We start from the raw sequence: 13,441 nt of genomic DNA on the forward strand, positions 1-13,441 counted from the left end.
TGGAGAATGGGTGTCTCAGGGTCAAATAGCATTCAGTGTGCTACTGAGGAAGAGCTGAAGATCTTTTGGAGTACTAATATTGTTTAAAATGTGACTAATTTAAAGCCTTTGGGATGTATGGTTGATGATGTTGCCATGCAGAAAAAGAAAACAAGCTGTAACAACAGAATTACAGTGGCAACATGGCATGTAAAAGTCATGAACATGGGAAAGCTCAACACAAGGAAGTATGAAATGAATTGACTAAACACTGACAATGTAGGCATTAGAGAATTGAGATGGACTAGGATTGGACACTTTCAGTCAGAAGACCACATTTTTTACTATTCAGGTCACAAAAAACAAAGAAGTAACAGTATTACTTTCATATCAGGAAAGATGTACAAGTCACAGTACTTTGATACAATGAAATCAAAGATGAAATAACATCAATTTCCCTTCACAGAGAACCCTTTCGTATGATGATTATTCAGGTTTAATGCAGCAGCGGAGGAGGAGGAGGTTTTATAGTCAAGTTCAATCTGAAATTGACAGAACATGCACAAGATGTACTACTTGTGGTTGGCTGCTGGAATGCCAAAGTTGGAAATATGGAGGAAAACGTAGTTGGAACATGTAGTCTAAGACGCCATTATGAAGGAGGAGAATGACATTAATTTCTGCCAATCCAATGGTTTCTTTATTGCTAACAGTCTCCCTACAATCAAAATGAAACCTATATACTGTACATGGACATTATCAGATGGAGTACACAGAAACCAATTTGACTATATTATTGGTTCAAGGAGATGGAAGAACTCAATTATAACAGTAAAGATGTGGCCAGGGGCTGTGGAAAAGATTAGAGATTGCTTATTTGCAAGTTCCAGGTAGAAGAAGCAAGCCAACATTTCCATGCTATGACACTGTGCATATATCCATCATTTTCAAGGAAATCATCAGGAATTGCTCTGAAGTCCTGAACCTCACTGATAGGGAACCAGAGAAACTGTGGAATGAAATGAAAGAAATTGTTAAGGATGAAAATGAAAAGAGATTGCCAAAGACCAAGAAATAGAAGAAAGCAAACACAGCACCAGTACAAATAATGGATATTGCCAAGAGAAGAGAATCTGAAGCCAAGGAAAACAAATATAGCTCAAACAGGAACTTAACAAAGAATTTCAGAGAGCTGTTAGATGAGACAAGCAGCAATATTACAACAACATCTGTAATGACATCAAAAATGGGAACAGACATGGAAAAACAAGGAAAGTCTTCCAAAAGACCTCTTCTGAGTTTCCAACCTCATATTGGTATGCTAAAGGATGCCAGTGGACAGATGGTAATTGATTCAAATATCAAACAAAGATGGCAGGAGTACAGTGAAATTCTCTACAGTAGAGATGCTAGCATCCAAGATACCCTAGAAGATATTCCCTACTTAAAAGAATCTCTAGTACTAGAAGATGAAGTTATATGAGCGTTCCAGTCATTACCAAATTGGAAGGCTACAGGAACTGATAGGAAACCCACTGAAATATGGCAAACAATAGAAGATTCAGTTAAGGTTCTTACCAAACTATGCCAGCAAATCTGGAGAACAGTATTGTAGCCAACAGATTGGAAGAGATCAGTCTACTTATAAATACCAAAGAATGGAGACTTAACAGACAGTGCAAATTATTGTCCAATATTGTTAATTTCACATGCTAGAAAATAATACTTAGGATCATCCAATGCAGATTAGAGCCCTACATAGCAAAGGAGACTTGATGGTGCATACTCAATCAAAAATATGGAGGGATACGTCTTAAAGGGAGATATAAAATCATTCTGAAACTAACTTGGGCTTCCCATTTCTCATTTCCCATAAGACATAATAAATTATTAACTTTTAAGATATCTCACCTCCTGAAAAGTGTCTGGGCAATGGAGTGTGCATAGAAACAAGACGCTGGCACAAATTTCCAGGATCAAAATTGTATTCAGTTCCTGTTCATTGCTTGCTTACAAAACTGATTGGCAAAATCCCATTTCTTTGGTATTTCAGCTCTGCTGAAATTACCTGTGTATCATTGTAATCTCTATATGGTATAGGAAGTCGGACATGGGGCACCAGATAACATAATTGCTAAGCTGTTAGTTCAGTGTGTAACTATTTCATTAAGAGATAAGCCAATTCAGAATTCTTCAACTTGCCATTTCATAATCTTTCACAAAACAGTAGCAAAGGAGTGATTGTGTTGTATGTAAGAGTTTCAATATCAATATATTGCTGCTGAATATACTTGGAACCTGCTTCTCTAATATGAAGTTAGTAAGGGAGCATGGACATTTTTAAAGAGAATAAAGAAAAGGCTCCTCCCTTGTTGCAGTCTCAAAAACTACACTGCATTGCTACTGCTTTTATATTTCATATATTATAACCATCACCACCAGTATCAACAGTTACAGTATTTGACTGGAATCAGAGAGATCCAAGTTCAGATCTTCAGCGATGGAAGCTTATTGAGATGACTTTGAGCCAATCACTCTCAGGTCCAAACTACCTTACAGGCAAGTGTTTCGGGGGAGGGGGTGTTTCCAAAAAATCTAGAAGGGGCTATGACCATGAAAGAAAAGCCTTGCCCTTTTCTTAATGTGTGTTGCATTTTCTTAGATCACCCAATAAGCTGAACCACAGCTAAGCAAATGATCTCAGTCTAGATGACCCTGAAGGGAAAAAGAAGCAAGATTAAAACCAGGTATGTGCAAAATGAAGAATGTTCCATTTCTTCTCCAGACCATGTTGATCCAGCTATACTGGGGTGCTCTTGCAGCTTACTGGAAATTAATGTTAATTTCAAACTTGGAAGATTAACTTCCAAAAAAACAACTAACTCATCTGAAATGGTTGGATTAGTGTGGTCCAGAGGAGAAACAGAACATGGAGTTTTCTGGGATTTTCCATTCCTGGAATGGTAGATTTTGCATGTATCTAATCAAAACTAACCAAATTAACTAACCACCCGCCCAGAGTCCCCTTTTCGGGAGAGATGGGCAGTGACAGAAATTTGAAATATAAATAAATAAATTTACCATGTTGTACAAATGTGGCCACTAGATTTGTAACAAGCATAGTTAAGTATGATGTACAAGGACAGCCAGAGACTGACTTTAACATGAACAACCACATTTATTTATTTACAATATTCTGCTGTCCATCTTCAGGGATTAGGATCTACAACAAAATATATCAACTTCACATATAACAAAAGTACCTTCAAATACAAAGGAAAACAGGAAGTTGCCTTCTTCTGAATTGGGACATTGTTGTCTCTATCCTAGAACTGTCAGTATTGACTGTTACTCTCCAGGTTACTAGCCAGAGAATTTTCCAGTTGTACCTGAAGGATGCAGGAATGGAACAGTGGATGTTCTGCGTGAAAAGCAGTTGCCATATTGCTGAGCTATGTTGCCTTAGAATTGTGTCAAAGACCCTTCATTCATAAACCAGTGAAACAAATAATGAGGAAAAAGTTATCATATAAAATATCTCAGTGAACCAATATTAGGGCCAAAATGAAGATGACAGCACCAGTAGTTTTTTACATGGGGATGATGTTTCCTAAATGCAAGGTGGGGGCACAGTTCAGAAAGAATGAAAGCTTTATATAACAACCCTGCTTGCTCCTCAGAATCCCCCTTTCCTTCCTTAATATGAGCTCGTTACTGAATGTGATCTGGATTTTTTGCATGGATTTTTTTTGCCTGGTTTTTTTTTTTTTTGCTTGTGACTATTTAAGAAGGAAAAGGTTTTCAAAAAATGCCTAGATGAATGGTCTGACAGTACAGGTTAAAAGTCTGGTAAAACTGGTTTTACAAATGAGATTGATCAGAGGGTAGGGCTTTGCACATTCCTTCCAAGAACCAATTTGTGCCTTAAATTTAAAAATTAGAGAAGGTTGGTAAGCTCAGAAAACTTTGCCATCATCACAGCTCATTTTCTTTGCTTAGCAGAGAATTCACTGAATTGATTTCAGCATGAAATCTACTTTTGAAGACCACTAGAGAAAATAAAGACCATGGAAATCTTCAACCCTTACTATCCTAGCATTTGTGTGGCATAGTTCGTCTTGTGTCATAACAAAGTGTACGAAACTTCTTCACTGTTGAAAAACCTTCAAATCAAACTTAATTTCCAGAGACCTACATGGACACATCCATGCTGTTTTCTTGACATGATAGGGAAATGGTTTGTTTTCTTCTTCTTTTTTGTTTTACTTCTTACTGTAGCCTACAGCCTTAGGCTACCAAAGTGGTTCCCCATCTAAGTACTAAATAGAACCAACCTTTCATAGCTTTCTATATCAGCCAAGGTCAGCTAGGTACTGTCACCCACAAATTTCCTTACTGTTAGAGAACACAGGATTATGCCCTATTATTTATTTATTTATTTATTTATTTTTCACTGTGGAATCAAGAGCAGTTCTGCATTTCAATCTTCCATATGGTCCCAGCCCTCATGACAAGCATTATGTAAGCAGCAGCCACAGTGGACCTTATGGAAGTGGACCACTAGGAGGACTGCTCCATGCAAAGAGAGCTGAAAGATATACATATGTGTAGTTTGTTTGCCTTTGGCTCTGTATTTGGTGAACATAGACATATGATTTGTAAACAGTTGTTTATGGCAGGAGTACACAGCACTAAATGCTAAGGCCACATATGATCCCCCCAAAATCTTTGGTTCCAACCCTCATAAGACCTTAAGAATGTTAACTTTTAATATGACAGAAGAGGAAAATTAACTACACAACTGGAGGGTAATAGTTGTAACTATTATATGTAAATGGAATAAAAGAGAATTGAGTTTTGTTCTGGTTCCATCCATTATTTTTTGAACTGTGGATTTTGACATACTACTTAAAGGTCAAACATAGGCTTTGTTCCAAAAAAAGAAAAAGCATTTTGGATAAAACGTAATGTTTTTTTAAACTAACCAATTGTGGTTTATTTAACAGATCATGGTTACACAAAAATGGCTTGGCATACTGACTTTATTTATTTATTTATTTATCAAATTTTATCACCGCCCATCTCCCTCCCAAGGAGGGAGTGTAGCAGTTGACTTTTCTGTAGTTCTTCCAAGATTATATCTTACTTTCAGTGAGGAAAATTTTCCTGTAATTATGTACTCCTCTTTCCCTCTTCCCCCCATTTTCTGTATTTAAAACCCAGTTAAGGTCCTTGTACACCCTTACTTGAAAATTCAACCAACTTTTCAGTATTTTTTCCAAATGTTCCCTACTATTAACAGTTCAGTCATTTGTACTCTGTAAATATAATCATGGCATCAGATGGATGCATTCAATTCTTTGGGGTTGTTGAGTAATGTCTTTAATATAGAGGATGTCAATCTTAAAATTGTTAAATCTGTGACATAGTGCTTCCAGTATGTTAAATTATGACTTGGGAGATCCAGATTTAAATCAGCATTTAACCATGATGCTCATTGAGTGATATTATGATCCAATCATTATCTTTCAGCCTAAGTTACTTCATAAGATTGTTGTTGTAGGGATGTTTCTGAGGTAAAACTGGAGGAATTCTCCAGTTCATTCACTAGGGTCTGTATGTTGCTGCATATACTTATTTGAGTAGACCTAAGCCTATTAAGAGTATCTAGACCAAAAAGTAAAGTTTACAGGTAGTCCTCATTTAACAACTGCCTTGGACAGTGACAATTTGCAGTTATGATAGTGACAAAAAAGTAACTCTGCAACCAGTGCCAACATTTACAACCTTCACAGCATCTCTCAGTCACTTGTTTGCCATTACACATTGTCATTTGCCTGACCCATTTTTTCTCCCCCCACCCCCAAGAAACTGCATAAACAAGGCATCTCTTCCTGAGCTACTTTTCTCTTCAGTGCAGCATATCCCTAAAAAGTGCTAACCCAAGTTAAGAAGCTCAGCTCTGTGACCTTAATTAGTTGATTAGAATCCTCTGGCCAGCTTGCAGCTGCTGCCTGTAACTGACAAGACCCTAATCAGTTTTGTTCGTCTTCTAAGCAGCTGGGAGCCATGAGTGTGCTTGGCAAACAGCTGGCACCAGCACATTCCTTTCATGTGTATTTCCCATTGTGGCCTGCTTACTCTCTTGTAATCCCTTCTCCAATGAATGTAAATACAAACATTAATTCTCTTCTTGCTAATTATCCCAGTGACCAGCAGAGCATTCCAAAGGGCAGGGGAGTGGAGAAAAAAGGCTATAAGCCCTTTTACTTGGCTTCCTCAAGTCAAGTTCCAGAAACCTTCCCTGTTATTTGGCTCACCTGGCAATTTGGGGTTGTATCCTTCTGATGCTCTAAAACAAAGGAATGCTGAAGTGAAATTGTAAGCACAGTCACAATCACATGATTTTTCATTTAGGATCTGCTTCACTTAACAACTGAGTTGTTGGTCCCAATTACAGTCCCTAAACAAGGACTATCTGTATTAAGTAGTTACACCTACCAATAGAAAGCCTGCACCCTTGAGTTTGCAGTCCCTGTGGTTGGAGAAGGGGTTAGGCAGAAATATTCTTAGGTATCAGACTTCCAGTAGCAGAGCAGAGGCAAAAAGAGAGTCACTTATTGCTCTATCTACTCCTAATGCTCCTAGTGGTCAATAAGTTAACAATAAACCAGCTGTGTTTCCAACAGCTGTGAAGATAAAATGAAGTAGGAGATGCTGCCAAAAACTCCTTCCAGAAAAGGTGAGATACAAATGAAATGAATAAATGATGTCTGCTTCTCTCTTTCTTCACAGTTACCTTATTCCTTGATCAAACAAATTATCAGACTTAATCCTTAGAGCTGCCTTTTCCAGTATTGGGGCCCTAAAATGATGAATTACAACTCTCATAATCCTAATTACTGCTAAAATTCACTAAAAGTAGTGAATACAGCCAAACAACCATACAGCCAAATACAGCCAAACAACACCTGAAGAATTGAAGTTTTCCATCCCTATCACAGAGTGAAATGTTTGCAGTTTAGATATAGATTCCTCTTGCCTGCCACCTCACCCTGAAAATCATCAGCTTTAATTCAGATGATGGCTAGTCTACCTTAGCTCCATTCCAAGGGCATTTGTAGGGGGTAATTATTCTCAGTTTATTACATATGAATTCCTTATTTCTTAATGACATTGTTAATGCCTTTGTATTTTCTTGCTTCAGTAGAGAACATTGTGAGACTATATATATATATATATATAATCATCTTTCCTCAGTGAGTCATTCTTATTCCTAGTGGAACATGTAGCTTGGAAAGTTCCTGCTTTTAAATTGACTTTACTACACTTGTGTATCTTTTCTTCCTACCACAAAATTAAAAAGACATACTGTTTAACATAATAATAACATCCTCCAGTAATTAAACAATAAAGAACAGCAGTAAAATGCAGCTAAAACTTTTTTTAGCCAGTACCATCCTTAAAAAAGAAAACAAAAACCCTATGCAGCAGTTAAATTATTAAAGGATTGCTGAAGAAGGAGTGCAATTAAGAATAATACTTCTCTGAAACACATACCATTTTGAAACAACTTGGAGATTAGCTATTGCATCTCACCTTAAGAAAAAGTACTGTAGGAGTTGCCAGATAAGCAGCAGTGAGGAAAACATTGAGGCAGGCTAGCCTCAGGTAATCAGAATATAAATGGTGGGTTCATCCATCATGCTAAACCGCAATACGTTCCATGAACTTGTGGGCTATTTATACCTAGGCCTAATGATTTGGTGGTTGTTGGAACTCAGATAATTGGGTAATCATTATATGTGAACCATGTCACTATAATGATGAATTGAAAGGGTCACCATAGTAAATGCTATTATAACATTATGGCAATAATCTAAAGGGTTATGTTACTTGCCTCAGGGGAATTTGGCCGTGGTGTTTCTTGACAGTGAATTCTCCAGTCTGCATAGCAGGTGTCCTTTGAAACTGGAGACTGTTCATTGTGATGTATTGGAGGGTAGATATGCCTATCAGTTTCTGCAGCAAACCACAATGACCCCAAAATGATGACACACATACAATATCTGACAGAAGTATGTAAATCTAGGGACTTGATTCATGACACAGACATGCACAATATGTCATTTTCTCTCCACCACCACCACTCCCCTTTCCATGGACACTCATAGGTATGCCTGATATTCAGTGATGATTCACAAATTTCCACAGCCTCTGAAAATGCCCAATCCCCTAGTTATCAGAATGTGTGGGCCTTTTTTCTCCCTTTGACTATTAACTCAGAGTAAAATTGTACACTACCCAGAGTCACATCTGCAAGATGGGCAGCTATATAGGTTTGATAGATAAGTATCCTAAAACACTTAATGTGGAATGTCCAGATTAACCACATAGTTGGAATTGGGCAAAGCAAATTTTAAGTGAAATCAGCTATCCAGGTTCTTCTCTGGAAATTTTCTGCAAAATGCTACGCCCATTTAAATAAGACAATGTGTCTCATTAACTTGGTCCGTAAGTTAAGACACATCAGCATTGGAATTTTCCTCTTACAGGCCTTTAATAGGCTTACATAGAGGTGTAACCCTTGAAACAATGAAGCGTAAATCAAGAACATACTCATTCATCAAATTTCATGTTCTTTCTGTTGCTTAACTGCTGAGGTGTTCCTAAGTCTTTGTCGCTGTGGTAAATCTCTCCCCGCCTTTATGTTACAGCTCACAAAGCAAATGTTTGTACAGTGGGAAATATTCAGCCGCACTTTCACTTGCCATCTGCTTAAGGAAGCTTCTACCCTCCCTTAGGAGGCGGATACAGGCCAGGGGCCTGTTCCGTCAGTTTCTGAATGTCAGATGCCTGAAGTTACATAGCTGGACTTTGTTTGCTTCCTGTTCATATTATGGGGAAAAATGCAATGTGCACAAAGCTGTTTGTGAAAGGAGAAAGTAGGATCCCACTAAACCCTCCTGTTTATTCCTGCAGTAGGGATGATAAGAATTGTAGTCATATGTGGGGGCTGGGGGAGATGGAAAACTAAGTTCCTCCTTCCTCTTAATCCTTTTGAAATAAGCTTTTTCCAGTATTCTAGACTAAAACCTCAACACCTGAGAGGAATTTGGTCTTTTGGTTATGTTTAAAATAAGTATATAGGATTCCTGCAAAAAATATTAGCTCCCCAAGCTAAGCAATCTCCTAACATGGAGATCAACGTACACCCAAGCATTTTTGTGTGGAAGTAAAGATGTTTGTTTTCTGGTTGATAGACAAGGTTAAAAAAAATAGTAGAAATTATGAGCACAGTCCCACATGATCCATCCCCCCCCCTCAAAAGACTTTTCAGGATACACTGCCTTCAACATAGCATGGATATGAACAAAGGAGACTGAAGCATAATTGGGTGTGACTTGTCATTGTATGAGTAAAAACGTCTCTCTTGACCCTTTCCCCCTCTATTTATGGGCAGAACAAGAAAGGTTAATGGGAGGGGTACCTGGGCTGGAGAGCAAAAAAGAAGCAAAGAGTATATGGGCAATTATCAATATCAAATTCATGGGCTGAAAGTGACCAAATCAGAAAGAGCAGAGATGAGAACATAATAAATAGATATTGGGCCATCCTGCTCAGGGCTGCAACTAGGGGGGTGCAACCGGGCCCCTGGGCACTGGGCTGGGGTGGGTGCCAAAATGAGCTCTGGGGGGGCGCCAAAATGGGTGTGGAATCCATGCTTGCCCTGGGTGACACAGACCCTAGTTGCAGTCCTGAACCTGCTAGCTTGTTATGGAAAATAAGGATAGATTTTGTGAACAGTGTGTTTCTTATTGTAACGGTCTTCCTTCTTTTAAAGGAGAAAAGCAGTAATATAAATAAATGGGCCCCAGGTTACTTGAACCATCTCGTTCCAATTACATCGACCCCTCCCACCCAGTCCAGCAGGAAGGGCATGTTATGGACCCTGTCGGCTAAAGAGTTTCGGCTGGTGGGATCAAGGAGGAGAACCTTTTCTGCTGTGGCCCCCACCCTATGGAACATCTTGCCCCCCGAGGTGAAGTTGCCCCCCACTCTTTTGGCCTTCCATAGGAGCGTCAAGACCTGGCTCTGCCAACTAGTTTGGGCATCCAATAATGGTAGGACAGCCCTGGGGGTGGTTGGTGATTTTGAAGATGCTCTCTCCACCTTTTTAGTATTTTTTTTACTTTGTATTTTTTTTACTTTTCATAATGGTTTTTATGATCTTTTATTTGTAAACCACCTAGAGTCACTTCCATAGTGAGATGGGCAATGTATAAATTTGATAAATAAAACAAATAAAACAAATAATCATTATATAAATATGAATTTTATTGGGATCTACTTTTGGCACTGACCTGAGCATCAGATGTCTATTGAAGGATGGCATGATGAAATAGGCTCCTCCCAACACTGGCCACTTCCCCTTCTCATGGGGAAGGCACTTCTGGGATGGGGGGAAAGCTCAGGAGGCAGGTCTGGGTAGGAGTTCCTGTCTATTGCCTGTCCCTAAACCCAGTGAGCTAAAACTTGCCAAATTGCAACTTGGACGTTTTGTGATTTGAGATTTTTTGCTGAAAGCAAAATGATTCCACTGCCCAAGGACAGTGCCAGTGGGGGAACAAAGGGGCCCAGTGCTGCTGTGTGTGGAAGTCCATGTGAAAGCCTCTCCCTTCTGCAAAAATCCCTGCCCTTGTCTTCTGTTTTTGCAGCACAATATACTGCACATTGATTTAAATGGTACTGAATGGAGATCCCTTGGAAATACATTTAGTACTGTTCCCTTTCCCAAAGATTTGTTCCTGTGTGCAAGTTTTTTTTTTACTCTGTTTAGTTGTGTCTGATTCTTGGAGACTGCCTGGACAAGTCCCTGCAGTTTCCTTGGCAAGGTTTTTCAGAAGTGGTTTGCCATTGCCTGCTTCCCAGGGCTGAGAGAGAGTGACTGGCCCAAGGTTACCCAGTTGGCTTTGTGCCTTAGATGGGACTAGAACTCACGGTCTCCTGATTTCTAACCTGGTGCCCTAACCACTACATCAAACCAACTGTCTTCTTCCTGTGTGCTATAGTCCTTGCAAATTGAAAATAATACTTTTGGCTTTACTGAGCTGGTATTTATGACTGCAGTATTGGATTGCTGCGAAGATATTTCCATGGCCCCGTTCATAGAAGTTCCTCTCCTATGCTTTTTCCCGATTCTTTTTTCTATCAGCACCTAATTGGTGCAAGGTTTTGCATGGTGCAGATGTACTAGAGTTGCAACATCTCTATCACTGCATTATTATAACATGCATGAGGTGTGGGAGGAGAGATTTTGTTTATTGTTTCAGAAACATTCACTTTCTGATTATGATGCTTCTTTGTACTTATTGTTTTGAATGTACAATATTTCCACCACTCCTGCTGCTGTAGCAACATATACCATGGGGATTGTGACTGTGACATACAACTGGTTGCAAAAATTACAGGCATGCTATTCTTTCCCTATTATGAGTAGCAAGCAGCTTTAAATACAATGGAGGAATGAAAGCATGGTAGCTATTCCATGTAGCAAAGGTTCAGGGTTTTTTTTTCTTTGCAAGTGACCAAGCAACATGAAAATATTGATGGAGGTGGCAGCTTGCAATCAATTTTATGTCCCTTTTGAGATTAAGGAGATTCTTGTTGATCCAGAGTACCTGCAGTAATTTAGAATGAAGAATGCTGTGCAACTTTTGCATTTTTCTGTTGGCCTACTGGAAGTTGAGTGCTGATGGTCTCATGGTGTTCTCTGAGTGTTCTCAGTGTTTTGAGGGCTGTGGAAATGAGGATGATTGCAGGTGAGCTTCAAACTACAGGTAGTCCTCACTTAGCAACCATAGTTGGGACCAGCAGCTCTGTTGTCAAGTGAAATGGTCACTAAGTGGGAAATCACATGATGGAGACTGTGCTTTTCTTTTCCCCACTCTCCCACCCTTTGGAATGCTCACCCCAATGTGGGATAGCTGGCTCGAAACTGACAAGGCTAATCAATTTCACAAGTTCCACTTTTGTTTGCCTGGTAACCACTCCTGCGCTCTTTGGACTGCTCACCCGGTGCTGTGATAATTAGCAAGAAGGGAATTAATGTTTGTATTTACATTCATTGGAGAGGAAAGGATTACAAGAGAGTAAGCAAGCACACAATGGGGAATACACATTGAAAGCAATGCACTGGCACTGGCAGCCATGAGCATGCTACACAAACAGCCCAGTGTATTCCCTATTGTGTGCCTGCTTACTCTCTTGTAATCCCTTCTCTCCAATCTCTCCGCTCTGCAAAAGGGGAGGGGGAGAAAACAACAGGACAATGCGTACTGATTGTAATAGTAATTATGTGACTGAGGGACACTGCAAAGGTCATAAATGCGGGGATTCTTTGTAAAGTTAGTTTTTCAGCACCATCCTAATTTTGAATGGTCACTGAACAAGGCAGTTGCTAAGTGAGGACTGTATTTTGTGAGGAATAGAAATAGTATAGTGTAGATGTAGTCTCTCTCTCTGTCTCACACACACACAATACAAATAGACACAGAGATATACATGAGTCACCTACTCATATTACAACTTACGTTGACATTGCAACAGAAGTTCTTTTTGTTCCTTTTATTTCCAGGACCAGTTCTACCATAAGAAAAGAGTGATTGTGGAAGCTGAGAGAAGGATGGGGGAGGGGGGAACACCAATGGCTGAGTGTTGCAAGGAGTTAAGCTAGCGTCTCCTCTCAAGAGCAGTGAAGGTTACCATCCTTTGGCTAGCACTGAAATAACAGTCAGATGCTATTGTATCTTTCATCTCAGGCCTGCTCCGGCCTTGCCTGCTCCTTTATGTTTATTTGGCATTAACCTTCAGAGTATAAAACTGAGGGGCTCTTTCCTGCATGAAAAGTCTTAACATCTCCTTCAAGTGGATTCAAGTACTGGTGATTGAAGGAAAAAAACTTATAACAGACAATGAATAACAAGACAGCCAGCATGATAATGAAATTGTATAAATAGGATGGAGGCAAGAGAAATGGCTGAATAAATTCAATCATTTTGTTTCATGTGCCTAGAAAAAAAGAATTACATATAATGCCTTTTCCAGCAGTAATCTCTGCTTGGAACACGCTTGATGTGTACGTAGTGCCACTCTCTGGTGGTGAGGTGGGGCTGCAGAAGCTTAATGCTGCTAACTTTCCCCAATGTGATGCCCTCCAGAAATGTTGGAACTGTTATCATCCAGAATTCCTGGTGAGCATGCTGAATAGGAATTCTGGGAAGTATAGTCCTAATGTTACTAGAGGGCACCTTTGTTGGGGAAGGCTACTCTATGTTATATGGCAGCTCTCTACACAGAGATGTTGAAAGCTGCCAAGAGATCCAGGAAGGTCAAAATTCCCCTATTCCAAGCCTGTCAAAGCTCATCCTACAGGATGACCATTGCAGTTTCTGCTCCATAT

The sequence above is a fragment of the Candoia aspera genome, chromosome 4 (genome assembly GCF_035149785.1).
Source record: "Candoia aspera isolate rCanAsp1 chromosome 4, rCanAsp1.hap2, whole genome shotgun sequence".
NCBI lineage: Eukaryota > Metazoa > Chordata > Lepidosauria > Squamata > Boidae > Candoia > Candoia aspera.